The sequence below is a fragment of the Kogia breviceps genome, chromosome 20 (genome assembly GCF_026419965.1).
Source record: "Kogia breviceps isolate mKogBre1 chromosome 20, mKogBre1 haplotype 1, whole genome shotgun sequence".
Taxonomy (NCBI): Eukaryota; Metazoa; Chordata; class Mammalia; order Artiodactyla; family Physeteridae; genus Kogia; species Kogia breviceps.
The window spans coordinates 26,824,007-26,830,006 of record NC_081329.1 but is presented as its reverse complement, the minus strand read 5'-3'; the positions used below and the strand labels follow the sequence as shown (position 1 = coordinate 26,830,006).

Below are 6,000 nucleotides of genomic sequence, written 5' to 3'. Positions count from 1 at the left end.
GAACAGCACCATGCATGTCCTTCAGAGCACTCTTTCACTGCTTGTAATTCATTTACTTTCATTCATTTGTGTCAAGTTAGGTCCATGAGGCAGAAACAGAGTCCTATTCTCAACTGGATGCCCAACCCAGTGCCTGGTACCTAGACATACTCAATAATACTTGCTGAGCCCTGAATGAACTAATTAAATTCTGGCCCAGGGTTGGCGGTAGCATCTTAGCAGCCCAACTGCCAGCAGGACGTGCTGGGAAGAGAATCCAGCTGGGAGTCACTAAGACCTAGATTCAGATCTCTGGGTAAGTTGGCCTCTCTGAGCCTCAGTTAATTCATCTGATAAAGGGAGTAAGTCATAACACCCAGCGCACAGGTAATTGTGAAGATTAAGCAGGTAAACGTGAAAAACACCAGTTCTTTTCTCCCTTCACTCAGACTCAGACAGACACAGCTAGTGAGGCTGTTTCCTAGTTCAGAGAGGAGCTCGGTTGACCTCAGACGTCTGCTGGTGCTGGGCTCACCCAGGGCTTCGGAAGCTGCTGGTGACCCACATTGGCGGGGCCCAGGGGAAGCGCCAGGCTGCAGCCTGGAATCAGGGGCTCAGGGATCAGATGAGCTGGACCTGGCAGGGCAGGGGTTAAGCTGGAGCCACTTAAGAAGGGTCCTTGCAGGGGTAAACCCTTTCTTCATGATAAGAGTCATAGTAAAATCAATTCTCTGTGTACTTTTGGGAATTACAACTATCATTTTGGTGTGATTTATTTTGTGTATAACACGAACACGGCTGTTTCCCTCATCATTCTGAAAGTTCATCTAAAATTGCTTTGAGTTTCTGGTTTTGGGGAGTGACATGTCCAATTGTTATCATCTTTCCTGTGAAATATGGATCGAGGGGTACATGGCTGCTGGCCTCGTTTCCTCCCCTTTACCCGCCTTAGGTGGCAGGGAAGTTTTATGGCTTTGATTTCTCTTCTCTCATTGCCCTCCCCATGCCGGGAACCTGTCTTTGGACCAGTACAGGGTTAAACCCCGGGGCTTCCCTCCCTGCCAGCCCTTGGGAACCTCTCTCTTCTGAGAGGAAGGCAGCTGGTCTCAGAAGAGTCTCGGGCTCTCTGTCTGCTCCTGCAGGCTTCCCTGGGGGCTCAGTCCCTCCCACCCAGCCATAGAGCCCTGATCCTGGCCGTTAAGCCTGTTTGTGCCCCAGTTATAGCAGTTAAAAACCACCCTTGGGGGCTTCCCTGGTGGCGCAGTGGTTGAGAGTGCCCCTGCCGATGCAGGGAACACGGGTTCGTGCCCCGGTCCGAGAGGATCCCCCCCCCCCAAAACCGCCCTTGGGTCCAAATGGACGGGTTTGAGAGTTGTCCCCACCCCTGAACCGGCTGTGTGACTTTGGGCAAGTCCATCAGTTTCTCTGAGGGTTTTTTTTGGCTGCACCACGCGGCATGCGGAACTTCCGGGACCAGAGATCGAAACCACGCCCCCTGCGGTGGAAGCGCCGAGTCTACGCCCCCTGCGGTGGAAGCGCCAAGTCTTCACCACCGGACCGCCAGGGAAGTCCCTCCGCGGTTTTTCATCTATAAAGTGGAGATTATAATAAGGTGAGGATTGCATGAATTCGTAACCTTAGCGTGTATCTAGCGCCAGGCTACGGTAATAAATCCTACCTGTTACCATTATAGCCACCCCGGGTTTCTGCTTTGAGCTAAGCTCAGTGACTGGGCTCTCAGTTCTCCTCAACTGGAGAATGGCCTCTTGAGGTGAGTCGCAGGCCTGCAGGAAGATGGGAAATGGAAAATGTGGGGTGAGTCATAAACTTGCCCTGGTGGGAGACACAGCGTGGTCCTTAAGCTCTGGGCGGTGCTGTGTTGCCGTTTCTCCATCTCTGCTTTGCTGATGGAAGCACTTGGTGTCTGGGCCCCTTAGGCGAGCTTTGTGAGGATCCTGGGACACAGAGAACAAGTGAGGTCAAAATCCTGCCAGCCTTCCCATCTGGCCGTGGCATCTGTGGCGAGGCCTGTGGTTTATCCCTGACATCTTTTTATAATAATACCACCATCCACCATGTATCGCATGCACAGACCCCTTAAAAATCAGCGTTGGGACTTTTTTTTTTTCCCTGGGACACCTGTTCTATTTTCTTGAAATGGAGCAGCTATCTTTGTATACATTCCTCCCGACTTTTAGGTCGGCACCTGGCCCATCCAGGGTGTGCTGTCATCAGGAACCCTCTGTCAACGCCTTCCCTCTCCCGAGCCCCTGGATTTTCACCGGAAATGTGCTGTCCCCGTCGCCTGCCATCCAAATCTTCTCATCTGGCATCAGCAACTCCCGCCCCGCCCCCTCCTGTGAGCACAGAGGGAGGTCAGCTTCCCAGCAGAGGTGAGCAGGGCCGGCTTGAGACCAATGTGTCTTTCTCTGTCACCCTCTGCTCCGGGGTGAGGGAGAGAGAGTCTCTGAGTTCCTTCAATTACAGGGATGCCTGGGGAGAGCGTTAGTACAAGTCATGGAGCCCCTGGCGTGGACTGCAGGGTGGCTGGTACCTCCCACCCTCACCTGCCCCCTCAAGTACTTAAATAGGCATCGTTGACCTTCAAAAGGCACGTCACTGATGCAGGTGTCCCCTTAACACCACTCTCTCGGGGCTGTCATTGGTACTCACGCCTGTGACAGGTGTTCATCAGCAAACACTGGCAGGAAGGTCAGCACCTTGAAAGCTGCTGAGTTTCCCTAAAGGCAACACTTGAGGGTTGGCAAGTGGCCCGGTTCAAGTTGGCTGCAGTGGCCTCAGGGGAGGCCGGGCGGGGCGGAGCCGCTCTGGGAGGTGGGAGTGCCTGCCCATTGCTCACTGGGAGCGCTCGCTGCTTCGTGCTCGACTCCTCTCCTGGTCCCCGAGAGACTTCTCCTCCTTCACCTAGGCCCCTCCTGCCCCCCCCGCAGAGGGTCACAGTGGTGACCTGGGCCTCCCGGCTGGGGAACAGTACTCGGACAAGCCTGGGACAGTCTGGCTGTCTGCAGTTCTGCTCTTTGGAGATGGCCCTTGGGCAGGCAGGGGGTCCCCAGGGGCAGGGAGCCTGTGATTTCAGCCCCAGAGGGGACCGTGCCTCACAGGTGCTCCCCTGGGTGTGTGCCTTGCCTGCCCGGGGGGCCTTGACTGGACAAGCTGGAGTAAAGCCCAGGGGGCACCGAGGATCTAAAGATCAACACACAGCAGAGGACAAGTATGTGTTTAGCTTCTTTCCATACCTTGCGGGATGGGGGCCTGGGAAAGGCATGTGGTTTGGTCCACTGACACTGAGTATTAGAGAGAAAGGAGATCCTGGGGTTCATGTAATTCACAAGCTCTCAAATTTTTACTATTCACTCTGTCAGAGGCAATTCTCCTAAGTTCTTTCTTTCTTTCTTTCTTTCTTTCTTTCTTTCTTTCTTCTTCCTTCCTTCCTTCCTTCCTTTCTTTCTTTTTTTAAAATCTTTATTGGAGTATGGTTGATTTACAATGTTGTGTTAGTTTCAGGTGGACAGCAAAGTGAATCAGTTATACATATACATATATCCACTCTTTTTGTTAGATGCTTTTCCCATACAGATCATTACAGAGTATTGAGTAGAGTTCCCTGTGCTATACAGTAGGTCCTTGTCAGTTATCTATTTTATATATAGTAGTGTATATATGTCAATCCCAGTCTTCCAATTTATCCCTCACCCCCACCCCCTTACCCCCGGTGACTGTAAGCTTGTTTTCTACATCTGTAACTCTCTTTCTGTTTTGTAGATAAGTTCATTTGTACCCCTTTTTTTTTAGATTCCACGCATAAGTGATCATTGTATGATATTTGTCTCTCTCTGTCTGACTTACGTCACTCAGTATGACAATCTCTGGGTCTATCCATGTTGCTGCAAATGGCATTATTTCATTCTTTTTTATGGCTGAGTAATATTCCATTGTATACTTGTACCACATCTTCTTTATCCATTCCTCTGTTGATGGACATTTAGGTTGCTTCCATGTCTTGGCTGTTGTAAACAGTGCTACAATGAATATTGGGGTGCATGTATGTTTTCAAATTACGGTTTCCTAAGTCATTTCTGTCCCAGCAGCTGTGGCTTGAATTCTCTGCACCTCCTTTATCCTTCACTCTAGGGATTACTAGTAACAATAATAACGGAAATGGCGACAATGTACACCACCAATGACTTTACTGCACGTCTGTTCATCACGGGCCAGGAGTTCTGCATGCGCGACGCCCGTGAGTTGTAGTAACAGTGCTGGGAAGTTGCTCTTGTCGGCCTTACTCGCCCGTGAGTTGTAGTAACAGTGCTGGGAAGTTGCTCTTGTCGGCCTTACTTTATTGATGAAGCTCAGAGAGGACGTTCCTGTTGCTCAAGGTGGAGCCAGGGTCCAGACCCAGGTCCAGATAACCCCTGGCTCACTTAGCCACTCGCCTTCGTGAATGCAGATCTTCCTCGGCTCATGATGCAGTTATGTCCCAATAAATCCATCAGAAGTTCAAAATATCATAAGATGAAAATGCATATAGTAGACCAAACCTACCAGACAGCACATTTGAGTCTAGCCAACCTTAAACAGCCTCAGAACACTTCCGTTAGCCTACGGTTGGGCAAAATCATCCGACACCAAGCTTATTTTATCATCAAGTGTGAATCTCTCCTGTAATTGATTGAATACTGTGCTGAAAGTGGAAGACAGCCGATGGTTGTCTGGGTGCAGAATGGTGGTAATCGCATCTGCTGTTTCCCCCACCCCCTGATAGCGGGGCTGGCGGGGCGCTGTGGCTGGGTGCCCTCCCCAGCATCACGAGAACATTGTGCCACAGATCGCTAGCCTGGGAAAAGCTCAAAATTCAAAATTGGAAGTATGGTTTCTACCGAATGCGTATCGCCTTCACACCATCGTAAAGTTGAAAAATCGTTAAGTCGAACCGTCATAAGTTGGGGACCATCTGTGCTGTTGAGAGTGCAGTTTGTCACCCGCTCTGTGCTCTGGGTCAGGGAAGACACCGAGCCCCGCAGATCAGAGAACTGAGGCCAGACAGGGTAGCGCCCACAGCTGGCTGGTGGCTGAGAGCCGGTGCTCATCTTTACTAGCCGGCTGATGGCTTGGCTGTGCCCAGCCCCGTGCTGGACCCTTTAGGGGGTTCCCCAAAGAATGTGTCCAAAGCTCCATGAGCTGTCATTTGCTGGAAAACTCAGACTGTATTCCTAGGTCACATTTATTGGGCTTTCGCTCTGTGTCGGGTACATGTTTTACATTCAGCTCTCATAAGTATGAGGTTTGTCTTGTCATTATCCCCCTTCGATAGCAAGGAGATTGAGGCCCAGAGACGTTAAGCAACTTATCCAGGGCCACACAGCTAGGAAGGGGGAGACGGGGCTCACTCAAACCCATGGCTGGCTGAGCGCAGAGCCCTTGCGTTCATACTTGAAACACAGAAAACAATTCCAGAACCACATGTGCCAAGCAGTGAGGACCCGACTCTGTAATGGGACATGAGAGAAATGAGAAAGGGGGGTGTGTGTGCGTGCGCGCACGCGGCGTGGTGGTGGTGGTGGGAGTGTTGGAGGAGGGGAGCTCCTCAGAGGAGGTGGGACTTGAGCTGGGCTTTGATTTTTGGTTAGAGAGAGTCCGGGGATGGTGTCCTGGGTGGAAAGAACATGCCAGATACAGGCTGGGAAGTAAGAAGGGTAGATCGAGGGGCTGCTTGTTCTTGCTTGACGGCGGAGGGAGGCTTCTCTATTAGACTATCAGCCTCTCTGTCCTATTTGACTCTCACCTGATGGGCTGATAGCAAGTCTTCTTTCTGGCAGCTAAGAAACTTCGATTTGCCGATTAGGAGATAAGGGTGTATATGTGTCATGGGAGCTTGTGTGGCAGAGTGGAAGAGCGTACAGTTTGGAACCGGGTTTAAATCTACTGCTGTCATTTACTGTGTGTCTTCGGGAGACTCTTAGCTCAGTTTTCTCATCTGTGAAAACTGGATGATAACAATTA

The 6,000-nt window shown here is 51.0% G+C and overlaps 1 long non-coding RNA gene across 1 annotated transcript in view; it reads left to right on the top strand.

Moving 5' to 3' along the window:
- Nucleotides 1–1,510: 1,510 nt before the first annotated feature.
- Nucleotides 1,511–6,000, top strand: part of LOC136793291 (uncharacterized) — a 29,145-nt gene continuing 24,655 nt past the window's right edge. The window contains exons 1-2 of the long non-coding RNA XR_010838402.1: nt 1,511–1,591; nt 2,178–2,372. This is a non-coding gene — a long non-coding RNA (uncharacterized lncRNA). The remainder of the gene's footprint in view (nt 1,592–2,177; nt 2,373–6,000) is intronic.